The sequence below is a fragment of the Lagenorhynchus albirostris genome, chromosome 3 (genome assembly GCF_949774975.1).
Source record: "Lagenorhynchus albirostris chromosome 3, mLagAlb1.1, whole genome shotgun sequence".
Lineage (NCBI taxonomy): Eukaryota > Metazoa > Chordata > Mammalia > Artiodactyla > Delphinidae > Lagenorhynchus > Lagenorhynchus albirostris.
In genome coordinates, this window is record NC_083097.1 from 140,450,134 (window position 1) to 140,467,361 (window position 17,228).

The 17,228-nt window shown below is 34.7% G+C and overlaps 1 pseudogene; it reads left to right on the forward strand.

The window, feature by feature from the left end:
- The window catches only part of LOC132518423 (pre-B-cell leukemia transcription factor 1-like), a 134,088-nt pseudogene extending 120,429 nt beyond the window's left edge, over positions 1–13,659 (forward strand).
- The last annotated feature ends 3,569 nt before the right edge of the window (positions 13,660–17,228 follow it).

The window sequence follows — 17,228 nt, forward strand, 5'->3', positions numbered from 1 at the left end:
CCCAACCACTGCGCCACCAGGGAAACCCTGAAATATATAATAATAGCCACTCAACTGGTCTCTCAACTGGACTCTGTCTAGTCTCTGTCATACCTTCTCCAATACATTCTTCAAACTGTAGTGGCATCTTTATTTCTATCCTATTTGTTCTGTTTATTTGTGCATCCTTGGGAAAATCAAGGATTTCTCAGCAGTTTTTCATCTGTATGCGAACCATTATAGTTTTATCATCTGCTTGTTTTAAGGTCCAATGAGAATACATATGAGAGGACATTTTATAAAATATGAGGCTCTTTACAAAATGTTAGTACCTGTCATTGCTTAGTACGATTAAAGTTCTTTCTTATCAATGAGTTAATTTTATGTAAACCCAAACCAACAAAATTGCCTTTTACAATTAGGAAATGTCATACTGTTTGCCTCATATCCATTGTAACCATGGGACTGTATTATCACCAAGAATTAAACAGTATTTTCTTATGAATAAACCTTGAAAAATTTCACATGGATGAAATTCTTAAGTGTTCAAGACAGCATGTCTAGACTCTATATATTAGATCTAATATGACATCTCATCCACTCAAATGACTTTATGATTAAGAGATTAAAATGGGGGAGGGATAAATTGGGAGACTGTGATTGACATATACACATTACTATGTATAAAATAGATAAATAATAAGGACCTACTGTATAGAACAGGGAACTCTTCTTAATACTCTGAATGATCTCTATGGGAAAAGAATTTAAAAAAGAGTGGGTATATGTATATGTATAACTGATTCACTTTGCTCTACAGCAGAAACTAACACAACGTTTTAAATCAACTATACTCCAATAAAAATTTTAAAAAAAGAGAGATTAAAATAGTTCTTATACAGGCATAATTACAGTCTCAATTTTTAACAGTCTTAAAGAATACATGATAATTATGATTCATATAACTCAGTGCATAAAAATTATACATAAGCTAATTATGTAGCTTAACAAAAAATACTTTTAAAAGTTACTTATTTTCATACCAAATATGAAAAAAGTCTTACTATGTATTGAATTTTGAAAAGTTAAATCAATAGCCATTCATGGCATATATAATGCACATTTTCTATGCTTGTAAGTCATCTAACAGCTGCATTCTTGTAATTTTGAAATAACTATATATTTGGAAACAGTAGGCCAAATGAAGAGAGGTGATGTCTAAATACGTATTTTACATTGAGCTCAAACATAAGACAAGACCAAGAAAAAATATCTTAATGGCAAAGGAGCCTTTGCAGCAAAAAAGTTTATCAGTTAAAAAAGCATCTAGGGCTTCCCTGGTGGTGCAGTGGTTGAGAGTCTGCCAGCCGATGCAGGGGACACGGGTTCGTGCCCCGGTCCAGGCAGATGCCACATGCCGTGGAGCGGCTGGGCCCGTGAGCCATGGCCGCTGAGCCTGCGCGTCCGGAGCCTGTGCTCCCCAACCGGAGAGGCCGCAACAGTGAGAGGCCCGTGTACCGGGAAAAAAAAAAAACAAACATCTATTTTTCTGCTCTACGTACATATAAATTCATACAATATTTTAATTCATCACTCTAGAGTAGGAAATTTGAAGACTAGGACATTTTACAAAGAGCCTAAAGAGAGCCAGTGCTTAATAAGTATTTGTTTTTTTAAGTGAGTTAATAAATGAATAAATGGTTAACAATTTAGATGTCTGATAAATTTTATTCAGAAAACCTCTTTGGTTCCTTTCATCAAGGATCTTCTCCTTATACGCACCCTTTTGTAAAGGGCAAACTCATAAAACATCACTAACAACTTCAATTTTATTTTGTGTTCTCTGTCTTCGTAAACTATAGACTAGTAGTCCCCTCTCTGTTTCTCCAAGTCTCAGATTGTGTAATTGCTTTAAATTGTGATCACATGACCAGATGCCTGAAAATTACCTGATCTATTTAATATAACTTGTTTAGCTGAATCAATTTAATTTCCAGGCCATATGTTCGCACAATTATTTCACTTAATCCATTTCAAGGTGGCTTCCTCTTTTGCACCTTGCTGATTCACCTTCCTTTGATTGATCCAACTCTGGAATAAGTAATGACCTACATGAGAATGTTAAAATAACACTGCTGAAAAATCAAAAGACATTCTATTCATCTTCTCAGGCCAAGCATTCCAGGAATAAGTTGTCTTTAAATTCTGTGTCTTGTCTTTTTCTTTCATAGAAAATGAAAGGCTTAAAAAAGGTATGTCCTGATCATACCTACAAATTAAAATATGAATATTGGATTATCACTGAAGATACAATAAATCCCAGTTAAATCAAAGTATGATCCATTACATTTTCTATAGTAATTTATCAAAAGTCCCCTTTCACTTTTACATGTGCTTTGCCAAACTGAACACTTAAATATGACAAGTTGATGTAATTGACCATTTTCCCACTAGAAATTTAGGCAGTTTTGTTTTCTCATCTTTTCACATTAATTTGATTTTTAAAGTTTTTTTTTGACTTACCTGACTTTCAAAAGTTTTAGCTAGATTGTCAAATTTTATTTCAAAATCTAATTTTCTTAGGAAAAATAATGTAGATTCAAAAGGCACCATTCTGTTCTGTATAAATTAAGTCCAGCTTTCCTCCTGTCCACTTTATGTACACTTGAAGGTGATCATTATATATAACGGGAAGTGAAAGGGGGTGGAGGGACACTCTATCTTTGCATTAATTTTCCTTTGTGCCTCTTTCCTCATTCCTAGAGTCATGATTCAGTCACATTAGACTTTTCTTATGTAAGATTTGTATGTTATCAGAAAATACACTATGACTTTCTTTTTATTACAGATATTTATAGATTGATAGATGTGCACAAATGCCAATTTCTGTACCTCATTTTCTTACATACAAGGTTCTGGCCTACCTTTGATAAGCTCCTTTTCACTTACTAATTGGCGTAGTCTAACACTGAGTTTCAGTTATTACTTGTGGGTATTTAAAAAAAATAAAACAACGTCTTTATTGTTTCAAATAACTATGAAATCTTTGTATTTCAAAGAAGAGCCATTGATATTAAATTTCAGATCATTGACAATTTATTCTTTCAAAAGGATGAACTTGACTTATGCAGCCTGACTTTTGGTAAAAAGCACTAGGCCTAGCTCTGGGAATACTATAACCTTACTATGTCCTTAACCCACTGAATCTAACAGATGGGTGGAAAATTCATTTTCACATGAAGTATTACACCATTTGAGCTCTAAGCAGATATGAATACGTGAGACCTGTCGACTCCTATTGATTTACCTATTTCTTTCTGAACGTTTTAAATGTTTCTTGTTAATGGAAAGCATATTTCTCAACTTTATTCCCTACAGTATCAAGTAATGAAAAATTATTTGTTGATTGACTAAAACAACAGATACAATTTAATCTGCAGTGTATTTGAAAAAAGGTCACATCATCTAAAAAATAGATATAGCAAATTACATTAAACTTAAAGTACTGTAAGTTCTGTGATTAAAAAAGAAAAGTGTATCAGTCTGCAAGCTTAAATAATATATTCATTAATTCAACAAGTACTTGTTAAATAACTAATATATACAGAGTAATATGGGGGATATGTAACAGATGCTGTCAGGGACCTATCAAAATCTCCACACTTTGATTTCTACATGTGTGCCCACCATCAACTGTCAGCACTTTTCTTTGTCTGAGGGCTTTTTCTGGTTACATGGCTACTTTATTACCTGTGGGACAAACTGGAGCACTTTCTTCCCAGAAGCGGCTTTAACCAAAGACTGATGGGAACTGATATATAAACATCCATCTCCTTCCCGCTCAGGTGGGATAACTGAGGCACACGTTTTGTACTGGGTCCCAGATTTCTCTAGCAGGATTCAGTTCCATTTACCCTTAATAATAACTTGCTTGCAAGTAAACCCTTAACTGGCTGTCTTCTCTGTCTTGCTTCCCATTCCTCTGGTGTTAATTCCAACAATGACATTCCAAAATAACTACTTGCATTTGAATCCTTGTCTTAAAGTTTGCTTCTCTGGAAACCAAACTAAGACAGATAGATACTGATGATGTAAATATAGATAAAGTATTAGATTTACATAATTCATTGTCACCATTATCATCATCAGGATGCTGGTCATCAATTCTGATTTGTATTTCAAAAATAATTCATTGTATACATTAAGGGCATATTTTATAGTCAGCATCTCTTCCTGTTTAAAGTTTACTAGTAATTTTCAATATTTGAAATGGTGGTAATCCTGAGAAAAATTCATTATATCAAGGAACAAAAAGAGGAACATAAAGTATTCATTTTACGTTGATAAATAATTTATTGGCAGAGTAGTATCTTGTATATTTTAGACATCAGAGTATAATTAATAAAAAATAATTTGTCTCAGTTTTAATTTTAGTATCCTTATATTTATAGCCAATTTCAGTTGCAAATAAACACACAGTTTTGTCTTTATTAATAAAAATGTACAAGTTAAAAATGTACAAACTAAAAGTAGCATTTTTAAAAATAAACATTTTCTTCTAAATGTTTCTAAATTATTATAATTCAATTATAACTCCTAATTATTCTTTAAAAAATCAAGTTAATGTTTACAGTGCTAAAAAACCTCAGAATTGTTCCCAAGGCTATAAGAGATGACATTGAAGCAAATGAAACTAAAGCGCTGGACGCTGTGTTCACACAGTTAAATGCTTTATAAAAAATAACTTAAAATAGTTGAAGAATCAAAAGAATTTGCAAAAATAATACTGAGAGTCCCTGCATACACTCGTGTACACTTCATCTATAATAATAATAATCTCTTACATATCCATAGAACATTGTCAGAACCAGGAAACTAAAAACATTGGTATGATACTAAAATATAGACCTTATACAGATTTCACCAGTTTTTACGTGCACTCTGTGTGTGTGTTAGTGTATGCTTCTGTGAAATTTCAACACAAAGGTAGCTTTGAGTAAGCGTCTCCACAATCTGGAAACAGAACTATTCCATCACCACAAAGAAACTGCTTAATATTACCCCTTAATAATTATATCCTCTCTCAATCCTAACTCCTGGCAATCACTGACCACTATAACTTTTTCTCTTTGAGAACATTATATAAATGAAATATTACAGTATGTAAACTCTTTAAGATTGGCGTTTTAAAATTCAGCATAATGTCCTTGAGATCTACCAGAAGTTGTTTCAAATAGCAGTAGTTTGTTGCTTTTTATTGCTAAGTAGTATCTCATTGTATGGATATACCACAGTTTGTTTATGTATTTACATGTTGAAGGACATTCATTATGAACATTTGTGTACAGTCATTTTTGTGAGCATAAGTTTTCATTTCTCTAGGATAAGTACTTAGGAGTGTATTTGCAAGGTGTATGTAAGTATATGTTAGTTTCTAAAGGAATGCTAAACTGTTTTCCAGAATTGCGTTACCATTTACACTCTTACCACAGTGTACATGAGATCCAGTTTCTTTTCATTCTCATTATCTGTTAAATGCTTTTCTGACTATCATATAAATCACATGGTAACTCTAGAACAATGATTCTCAAACAACCTTAGGTGTTTGTGCATAAAATCACAGGGAGTTTAAGATGCAGATGTCTCCATTATTGTTGACGATAATAGCCACAGTTTATTGTGTCTGTAATGGCCCAGGTTGGCCCTAGGCTATTTAGTTCCCACAACAACTCTTTCAGGTAGGTTATTATTACTATCTTAATGTTAAAAAAAAATTTAAGCCTCAGAGTGATTTAATAACTTATTGATGATCACACATATAGTTAAGGAGAGTGTCAGAGTTCAAATTCAGTTTGAATTCAAAATCAAAGTTATTTCATTAAGCCACACAAAAGGTAAGAGAGGCTGAATGTTTCTGCCATAATTATGACTTGAAAATTATATAAGTTCACAAACAGGGCTGGACATGGAAGAATGACACAAATTAATTTATTGGGATACATTTTTCTCTGCTAAAGTTAGTTTTTAAAATGCTCATGGCTAATACGTAAGGTGAAAAAAGTCTAAGCCCTCCCAAATACCTTTGAAATATAAAGATCAAAGCACAAAGTTATAAAGACTAATGTTGTTTTGCAGAGAAAAAACACTTGAATTAAATGTATCTCAAATATATGCAAGCTATATTATTTCTAGTATCAGAAATTTACTAAACTGGTACCAATAAAAAAGATACTTTTAAAAGTAACTGAGGCATGACCTTTTCTGCATTAAATTTGGAACATTATGTCTTACAGCAAACTTTTATCTTGTAGAAACTAAACCTTCTGGACAAGTGCTCCTGTGAGTATCAGATAATCAAAGGACCATAATCTCATTCAAGACAAAACATTTTTAATAGAAAATAATTGAATTTCCTATTGCTTGCCATAAACCCAGAAATTATGTTGGATATTCACTTAATATAACCAGCAGCTCATTTAAATGACATCTATGTAAATATTTGATGTACTGAATGATGTTGGATTTGTGCTCAGCTTTTGCTGGCATGTTAGCATCTGTCTTCAATCTGTTTAGAAGAATGAGCTCCCAGGCTGTTCTTAGTGTTTATAAGCAGCTTTTTCCCATGGCAACAGGGAGACTTATTAGAAAATATGCTTGCTTCTAACCTTAAGAATTATAGTTTAAAATACCAGTTTGTAGGCTCGGCTTTTAATCTAGATGTACACCTAAGTTGCCTAACCTGGAGCAGTAAAGCAGTGTGTCACCACACAAATATAATCATTCTTGTGGAAAAAAACTCTTACTTAAACACTACATCTCAAATGCAAAATCTTTGTCCATCCTCCACTCCTGTGACTGGAAATGGGCATTCACCGACTCTGTCCTAACTACTAATAACCCAAAGTATAATTATTAGCTGTATTTCCCTGCCTTCTGCATCTTAGATTTGCTCCTTTTAGGACCCAAGGAGGATGGTGAAACTTGCTACAGCTAATTTACTTGGATAGGGCAGAAGTGTGAAATATTAATCCAGCTTCCAATAGCCTCCATTATACTTGCGAAGTAGGCCCTGCAACACCAGGCCTATTCTGGCTTCGATGTAACTCTAGCCTCATCCCTCTCACAGCTCTATTTATTGATCCTGCTCTTGGGCTTTCAAGTGGGCATAGCTCTTTCCTGCCTCAGGAAACCCACGCAGTAATTCCCTCTTCCTGAAATGCTTTTGCCCAACCTCCAGCTGGTCACATCAGTGGGTCCCTCAAATTTACTTCCTCATACTTCCAAATAAACATCAGTGTTCCTGTTATACTCTCTTCATATATCCTCCAGTTTTAGTTCACAATTATAACTACAAAGGATAAGGGTTATTTGTGTGATTACTTGTTCAGAGGCTGATTTGTAAAGTGGAAACTTCATCAGGGAAGGACAGATCTTTCCTCAACATATCTAGTGCCTCACCTGACACCAGCTGTATAGAAAAAGTTCAATAAATATTTATCATGTGAATCATCTGTTCATAAATACCTGCTCTGATAGCTTATAGGAAATTTCTGAAAAGGTCACTGTTAAGCAAACCTTGTGTTTTAAGGTAGACTCCCAAGTCAGAGCCAGTCAGGGATCAAGTTTCACTGACTTTGAACAAAATTGTACTATAGCTTTCTATAGGCTAGAAATACATGTTTATTAACTAATTCATGGACAATGTTATAATTATTAGGAAAATTATATGATATGGTTAAGGTTTCATGTACAATGCTCAACAGAAGGATTCCCTTTGAGCAAGTAAATATGTTAAACAGCCAAGATTCTCTACAATTCTGCAAAAACTTGTGTAAGTCCAATGGGATTAAAAAAAAATCATCTAGTGAAAACATCAATCTTTTATTTCATTACACTTTTCCCTTTCATGGAATATTTTACTCCCACCTTCCTATATTTGGGGCATTATGGCTGTAACTGGGAGTTTGAAAAAATAATGTTACTTGCATTCTTTAATGAAGTGTTTTCTTAGGAAAAAAATTAAAATTAAAATCAGATTGCATTTGGTAAGATATTGCTATGGCAAAGATGGCTATCCAAATCTCACCTGAATAATAGATGAGGTAAGAAAGGCATTAATCATTTCATTTGAGTGACAAAATATTTTAATTGTCCACAGATTTTAAAGGTTCAGTATGATTTGGTCCAAGTGACATTATTTATTAATTCAATATTTGGCTAGTTTTCTAAAATGTATAACATTAATATAGCTTTGGTTTGGTATTATTCATATTTTTCCTGAATTAAGGGTTTAATATGGATATTAAAATGTATTTAACATTTTAACTCTTGAAAATATCTATGCATATTTTAAAGATCATCTTAAAACTTTATTTTATCCTGGACCACTATTAGAAAACTCAGTCACCTGGATAGGTAACTGACAATGTTAGAAATTCTAGGTTTTAACTTAGAAACTTGACAATGTTATAACTTAAAAGCATATTTCAAATGTAGTTATGATTACTTAATATAATACAAACCAAAAGGAATTAATGACTTCAAATAAATTATATAAATTCTGCATATAAACTGGCTATACGTTTTATATTTAGAGTCGAAGAATATGATCTTAGGCTACAATTTTATATTTATATGAATCTGCAATTACCTAAAATAATATGAAAGTAGTGCAAATATTTATTTAGGTTAATGTCCATTAAAACTGTTTTTCCCAATATAAAGAATGATAACTTTTTATCAAAATAAATGGTGATCTAACATAGTCATATGTCAGTTTCCTAAAAGAAATAAAATTGTATTTGGTTTCCTTGAAGGACAAAGCTATAAATTTCTCTACAAGAAAATAGACAACTAGGTCAAAAATTTTAATGGCTATTTGATTTTCCTGATTTGACTATCTGTTCTGAAGTGTATAGATCTATATAATCGATATACATAAAATTAGTTTCCTTGTTTGTAACTGCATCAAGTAAAAGTAACACTAAATCAGAAGGTCCTTGGGGACACTTGGAATTAGGTTATGGTCAATGTGATACGTTCGAAAACTCGCTTTGTAAGACCCCAAGGGAGAGCTTTAAAAAGACAGCTATCCTTCAGAACACTTGCATATGTTAATTAGAAACCCAGACACATCTCAAGTGGGCAGTTCTATAGAATATGCACCAGGGTCAGGAGCAGCAGGGACTGATGTTTGTAACATTGATTAGAGATTTTGTCAAGCAGGGTTATCCCTTAAAGGGTACTGTACCAGGGCAACTACAATAGTGTGTAAACTCCACTATTATGGACATTTTAGTGATGTTTATAAAAAAGAAGAGAGTTCAGCAATTTACCTAACCCTCACCCACAAGTGGGGCCCCAATAGCCACCCCAGCTTCTTCCCAAGGGACAGGGCTCCCAAGCAGTGCTGGAGAGGAAAGGTAACAGACAAGCAAATTGATGATCAGTATTCTTCTCGTTTCTTATAGCCTTCAACTCGGCATGCTTCTATCATTCAGAGTTTATTGAAAGTTAGCTGAAAATTACTGCATGTTTTTCTACCATTTCAAACTAGTGAAGTTGTAGAGCACACAGGTTTTAAATTAAATTCAAGGGAGACTAGTTTTTTTTTTTTAAGAAGATGTTGGGGGTAGGAGTTTATTAATTAATTAATTAATTTTTGCTGTGCTGGGTCTTTGTTTCTGTGCGAGGGCTTTCTCTAGTTGTGGCAAGTGGGGGCCACTCTTCATCACGGTGCGCGGGCCTCTCACTATTGCAACCTCTCCTGTTGCGGAGCACAAGCTCCAGATGCGCAGGCTCAGTAGTTGTGGCTCACGGGCCTAGTTGCTCCACAGCATGTGGGATCCTCCCAGACCAGGGCTCGAACCCGTGTCCCCTGCATTGGCAGGCAGATTCTCAATCACTGCGCCACGAGGGAAGCCCGAGACTAGTTTTTGCATAAAAGAAAAAATGTCTTAACAAGTGTAAGAAAATGGGATTCAGAGCAGCAAGACAAGTGAATGTTTTATAAAATTTGAACTGACTCACAACGATCAGAGTACAACTATCAGTGGCTTAAGGATTAGTCTTTAAAGATGAGGATGATGGTGTCATGCTGATATGAAAAAGCATCTCCCAAGAATTGACTGGCTTGTGTTTATTCAGAAAAGATTTCCTACAGGTTATCCCAGTTAAGTTTGATATCTTGTTAACAAAGAGTTCCTACCCAAGGCCGTCTCATAGACATTTCACATTATGGTAAATAGCAACATAAATTTTACACTTAGAAAACAGTCTGTTTATCAAACTTTCCTAAGTTCTCCACCTTACGTGCATATTTGCAAGCCATTACAACACATCATGTGTTGGTTCACATCTCACATACCAGGACAATGGAGCAGTTAAAAATCAGACATTAGTAAAAAAAAAAAAAAAACGATGGGTTTATCTCTAGCTGTAATTTTGCTGTAATTAGTATGAACTCAGAACACTTCTGTCACTTTTTTCATAGGCTGATAATTCTCAATTAGCATACAGTGTAAAAAATGCTTTGCTACTGGAGATTTGTGTGGCAATGATTTTGTAAAAGAGAAATTATACCATCACGCCACTTCAAGGAAAAATGTGATTTCCAAATACTCATTGTCTGTTTTACATTTTTAAACATGTTAAAACAAACATGTCCGGGTGTCCAAGTTTATAATTTTGATTGCTTTTTTTTTTCTCTAAGAGAAGTTAGACTTCTTGACAGAGATTGGCAATTGATGTTAATAGTCATAGTTCCATGAGAATTCCCTGCATGCTCATACTATCTAAATGTAAGGTTTAAATGACCTTCTATTGCTTGCTCAAAATTTTAATTAATAAAAATTAATATTTTAAAAGTGGCATGTTATTTAAAGAAAGTTAGGAAAAGAGAAATAGCAAAGATACCACTTACTGGTTAAGGCTGAAGCTGAGTTAATAAATAAGTCAGTCAGCAGTGAGATTAATTTTACAAGTTATCATAAGAAAACAACAACAAAACTCAGTAACCATAAAACATTTCTAATTTAAGAAAAGTTCATGAAGTAAATTTCAAGGTGAAGATCACTTGTAAATCAAATAAGAATAAAGATGTGATTGGACATAATCTCTAGTCACCTCATTGTCGTACACAGAAAAGTTTTGATCTGCAGAATGAAACCTACATCTCTAATCCCAAAATTTAACCCATGGTCGTCACCAGCATCACTGCCACCAGCATTATCACCGTAATCCTCACCACCATAACTACTTTTTCCTTTTCATTCTCAGACTACTCCTCAAATACTTGAAAGTCTATTATGTGCCAAGCACTTCTTAAGCCCATAGCACTAAAACAAGGTGCATTTCAGCTACAACTTCAAATCTATTTCTCTGAGTTTTTAAGTACTTGTAAATGTTCTTAACTTACTAAAAATTATGCCTCTCCAATTCCATATGAACTAAAAAATGCTTTTAATAAATACTTTTAAGTCACCTGTAGAACTAAAAAATGTATTTTAACTCTTATTTAAACACAGTGGTTAGGTTTCTATTTTAAACAAAGATAGAACTTGAAGGCCTTGCCTTTGAACAGAAAAATACATTTTTAAATTAAACTTTAAATTTTGAGATAAGTGTATATTCGGAGAACATCTGGATTATTTCTAGTTTTTGACTGTTGCAAATAAAGCTGCCAAGAGCATTCATGCACAAGTTTTTGCACTTAAACAATTTCATTTCTCTTGGACAAATTCCCAAGTGTGCATATGCTGGATCATATAGTAGATACATGTTTAGTTTCATAAGAAACTGCCAATTTATGTTCCAAATAACTTCAAATAATTTGCCAAAATGGCTGTACCATTTTATATTATCAGCAGCAGCTTATGAGTAATCTGGCTTCACTTCATCCAAACTAGCATTTGGTGTTGTCAGTATTCTTTATTTCAGGTATTCTGATATGTAACATCTCATTGTAGTTTTAATTTAGGTTTCCCTAATGGCTAAAAATGTTGAATATCTTTTTGTGTGCTTATTTACCATTATCTTTGGTGAAATGTCTGTTCATTGTTTGTTTATATCTTTTGCCTGTTTCCTAATTTTTTTTTTTTTACTGTAAGAAATCTTTATATACTACAGATAGTAGTCCTTTGCTAGATAAATTATTTGCAAATGTTTCTTCTAATCTGTTTCTTTTCTTCTGTGTGTGTGTGTGTGTGTTTGACTTGTGTTTTCATCCTTTCAATAGGGTCTGTTGGAGAGCAAATTCTTTTAATTTGAAGAGGTCCAACTAATTGATCTTTCCTTTTGTCAGTGATGTTTTTGATGTCAAATCTAAGAACTCTTTCCCTAGCCCTAGATCCTAAATATTTTCTCCTATTTTTTCTAAAAGTTCTCTAGTTTGATATTTTTATATTTTAAGTCTGTGATCCATTTTGACTTAATTTTTGTATCAGGTATGAAACTTAGGTTGAGATTGGTTGGTTATTTGATTTACCTATAAATGTCTGTTTTAACACCATTTGTCAAAGAAAGCTATCCTTCCTCTAACTGAATTGCTTTCATTCCTTTGTCCAAACTCAGGTGGGCCTGTTTATGTGGGTCTATTTCCATTCTCTATTTGTTCTATCAATTCATGTGTGCATTCCTCCGCCAATACCACACTATCTTGATTCATGTAGCTATATAGTAGGTCTTAATAGTGGATGGATTTAGTCCACCTAGTGCACATAGTATTTTTCTTTTTCAACATTATTTTATCTGTTCTAGGGTTTGTGCTTTTACAGATAAATTTTAGAATAAGTTTGTCTATATCAACAAAACATCTTGCTGAGATTTTGCTAGAGGTTGCCTTAAACCTATAGATCAACTTGGGTAAAATTGGAATCTTTACTATGTTGTCTTCCAGTACATAAACATGGCTTTTTTCCCCTTTTTTAACGTTTTTTTTTTTGATTTATTTTATCAGCATTTTGTAAATATCAGCATATGAATCCTGTAGAACAAATATAACTTTGAAGAGTAAAATACTTCCCCCCCTCCTCCATTTGAAATTTATTTAGAAACAAGACAAAAATCCCAGCAGTATTAATTTAGGGGAACAAAAAAAAAAAGATTAAAAAACCATGGAGGGGCAGGAAAAGGAGTTGCTGAACGTTCATAAGAGGAGGCAGAGGAAGTAGGAAGAGCTAGTATTCCACTGGGTGCGAAAGTGCGAGGAAGAGCTATTAATTCCACTGTGTGTCGAAAGTGCTTCTGCGTCTCTGTGGCTGAGGCGCTCCTTCCCGCTTCTTTCGCTGGTGGATAGGCAGCAGAGGGGACGCTGTAGTGACTTTAGAAGGAGCCCTGGAGCCGTGTCTGGCCAAGGGCACAAAGAGCAGAGTGCCTTAGATTTACCCCAATCTCCCACCTTCACCATCACGAGAATGAAGAAGCTTTTAACTCTCCTGTCCAAAGTCCTCTGAGAATTTCTTCCCTTTCAGGAGGTCGTCTGCATACACGGTCGGGTCAGGTGAGCGGTGGCCAAAGGCCAGAGCATGTCAGACCTACGCATCAGGGGCTCTAAGCGTCTGTGACCAGGGGCAGACACCCAAGTCCTCTCCATGGCCCCCAGGTCCCCTGGAGGTCACCAGTATAATACTAGAGTTGGTGCAGGAAGGGCCGCAGACCTTTCTGAAGTGTTTCCGACCGTAGTATTGAAGTGCTAGTTTTCTGTGAATATAGTGCTCTCTTGGAAGTTTCCATTATGATAAACAAGGGACTTAATGTCCACAGAGTGAAAAGTGAAAAGCAAGCTGCTCTTCCAATAATAGTATGTAGAAGCATTTTATAAGGTATTAGAGGCACTGTAGCACTGTTCATCCAAGGTACTAGTTGACTGTTTTGTGGCTACTACCAGTTACGTATTTAAACTTCAACAGAAACCTTCTGAAGGCATGTATCAAATTACGTCAACAGTGGGAATACCAAGCTGATTGATTTTATGACTCCATACAGGTATTTTTGTTTCGGTTTACTTTGTTTTATCTGGATCATGGTGACTTTATAAAGCATGATATTTTAAAGTACATTTGCTCTGTGGTCAGATAAAAAATTAGTTTGAGTCCTGGTTCTGCTGAAAAGTAAATGAAGGGCCTTAGCCAGTTTACCCTCTTTGATCACAGTTTAACCACGTCTTATGTGGAAATAATGGCCTCTCCTTCCTGGGGAAAGGAGGATCCTAATTGTGATGAATTAAATGTGGTGCTTAGCACCTACACATTTAATCATTGGTACTTTATCACTCTTATAAACTTACCTGAAGTGGAAGGTTATTCATGTAATGGAAGCAAGTTAAACAGCAGTACAAAATAGGATGGAACCATCAGGAAGGTAGAGTAGACATTCGTAAATATGGTATAATTTTAGAGGTTCGATAAAGGTCTTTCACCCAAAATATCTTTCACAACCTTTGATCCATCTAAAATCCTCGGGTTAAATTGAAGCTCTGTTTCTATTACTTTCCTGCTAAAATGCAGATACTCCTGGGCAAGATAAGACATTGAAACTTTGGTAGATACTAACAACATTTTATAAATTGCTTTATCAAAATAGTTTCTATGTGCAGTATTTTATCGTATGAGAGGAGATATATTGATGTTTTTAAGCATTTCTCAAGAAAAGAAGTTTTGGTTGGGGAGCCTTGAAGGTGAGAACTGGCCAAAGTTGGGAGAGGATAAGACACGACACAAACATCTATTTGCTTATTTTCTTATAAAGGTGACCAAACTATGAATCACTGGTTCTCAATCTTCCTGCATTTTAGAATCATTTTGAGAATTAAATGCATACAGCAGTTGCATACATACATACTTAACTGCATACATATGTACATACATACTTACCTGTGCCATGGCCTTACCCCAGAGATTCTATTCTTCTTTAATTGGTCTGCAGTGGGCTTGTACATCAGTATTTTTCATCAGTATTTTTTGACCCCTCACCTTGCCCTGTGATTTTCCATGCAATTATGTTTGAAATGTTCCTGTATATAAATTACAGAAACTGAATGAAGCGTTTGGTACGTTGGAATGATCTCTAGATTGAGATTCAGAAGAAATGGATTCTCATTTTGAACTTTGTGAAAACAATTTGACTTTTCTAGATTTTCTCCTTCTCATTTGGAAAAATAAAATAGTTCTATTGCATTTAATTATAAAGATCCTTACAGTTCCAAAATGATGTAATTCTCAATATCAAAGATGTTTTAAATTTTTCCTTCCTTTGGCTATTTGAATCAACATTTGGACATAGACTTAATTTGACAGATTCCCCCCAAAAGGGGTATTAGATTAATGGATAGTTAGAGACAATTTATATATCCGGTCCCCAAAGTAAAGCTTTATCAGACATCCTGAAAGGGATCTGGGTACATTAGGGAAAATAACATTTCCATTCCAGATTCAATACTGATCCATCAAATCTGTTCGCCTGCTGTCAGCAGAAGTTATTGCCAGATGCTTGAAAGGAGTGGCCAGAGCATTCCTGAATGCCACCAGTTAGCTGCACAAAACTTAACTGTGGGGAGCTATTCTTACTTGTTCCTCCATATACTGCTCAGACATTATGAATTATTACCTTTAATTATATTTTTAGTAGTGTGGCTCTGAGAGTAAGGATCAGCTACTCTCAAATCCTCCACAAATAAGTTGTAAAAACCCAGTCACACTGTTAGTTTAACTGCTTCAGTAACAGTTAAATGTTCCAGTGTGTTCTAAATAATCCCAAGACATTATTCTGGAATCTGCGCCAGTTTAATTCCCACTTCTGGAACTATAGTGTCTTAATGAATTCAACTTAAAAAAATGGAGATTTTGATGTTTTGGTTAGACAGTAAGTCCAAGTAGCTTCAAATTCAGAGTGAATGAGTGTGGATGCATGAGGACATGCATATGTTTACATTTAAAAATTTTGCATTTTAATAATGGGGCAAGGCAGAGTTTTAGCTAAAGTGATGGCAGTAAAAGCTGTACCCCCTGCCAAGGGTGCTTGTTTTGGCTTCTCTAAGGTTGAAACTTCCTCAGAGCATGAACAGGCAACTTCATGAGAGATGGAATGCCATGTGCTCTAAGGCCTAAATCAAATAAAGATCTAGTGAAGTGCTTAATGAACCTCTCAAGCAGATGTGGAGAGTTTCAATATGCTACTTATTGTATAAGATTATTAGGTAGAAAATGCAAAATAAAATCGTGTTAAGGCATAACACTAGATATGGAAAAATGGACAAAAGCAGAATGAAGACTTTTCCAGATGCTTTTGGACTGGACTTCAGTTCAAGCTTTTCACATATGTATGTTTTGAATGTTTTATTTTAAAAAATAATTTAGGGCTTCCCTGGTGGGGCAGTGGTTGAGAGTCCGCCTGCCGATGCAGGGGACACGGGTTCGTGCCCCGGTCCGGGAAGATCCCACATGCCGCGGAGCAGCTAGGCCTGTGAGCCATGGCCGCTGAGCCTGTGCGTCCGGAGCCTGTGCTCCGCAACGGGGGAGGCCACAACAGTGAGAGGCCCGCATACCAAATAATAATAATAATTTAGACTTAAACCAAGTTAAAATCCCAATTGTTTCTGAGCCTCTTAGAGGTATTATTTATTTTTATAATTCAGAGGAAACAAAAATTTTAAACATCTCACAATATCTGTATGTTAGAATTAAATCTGATACTGTTGAAAAAGAAACAGCTATCATCTTTTAAAGGTTTCCACCTAGTGGCAAAGTTATTATGAACAAGAGATGGGACCTCAATGATTAAAGCAGATAGAAACAGTAACATTAGGCAACGGTTTCACCCTTACTCTTCAGCAAAGTTGAGAACCATGCATTAAATACATTGCAGATACTAATTGCAAAAGTAATCCACTCAACGGTAGCTTGGAATAAGGCCACTTTCTTTTCGGTTCACTTAGATTGCCACCTTTGTTATATCTTTGTGCCTCCTGTGATTTATACAATTGATATATATTTATTAAAGATAAGAACAGAAGAAAAAGGTGGAGAATATACATGTTTGCTTCCATAAGATTCTGTCACAACTTCAGTATTGGCTTGTGTAACAAAATATCATAAAGCACTTGCAATAGCATTTGGAAATATCTCTAAAGTAAATATGGCATTTGGGGAACATACTGTTATGGAACTGATGCTGCGATTGTAAGGATGATACTTATTTACCAGTGTGACCAAAGAGTTCCATTAATCACATGACCAGATGCAAGAAATGTGGGC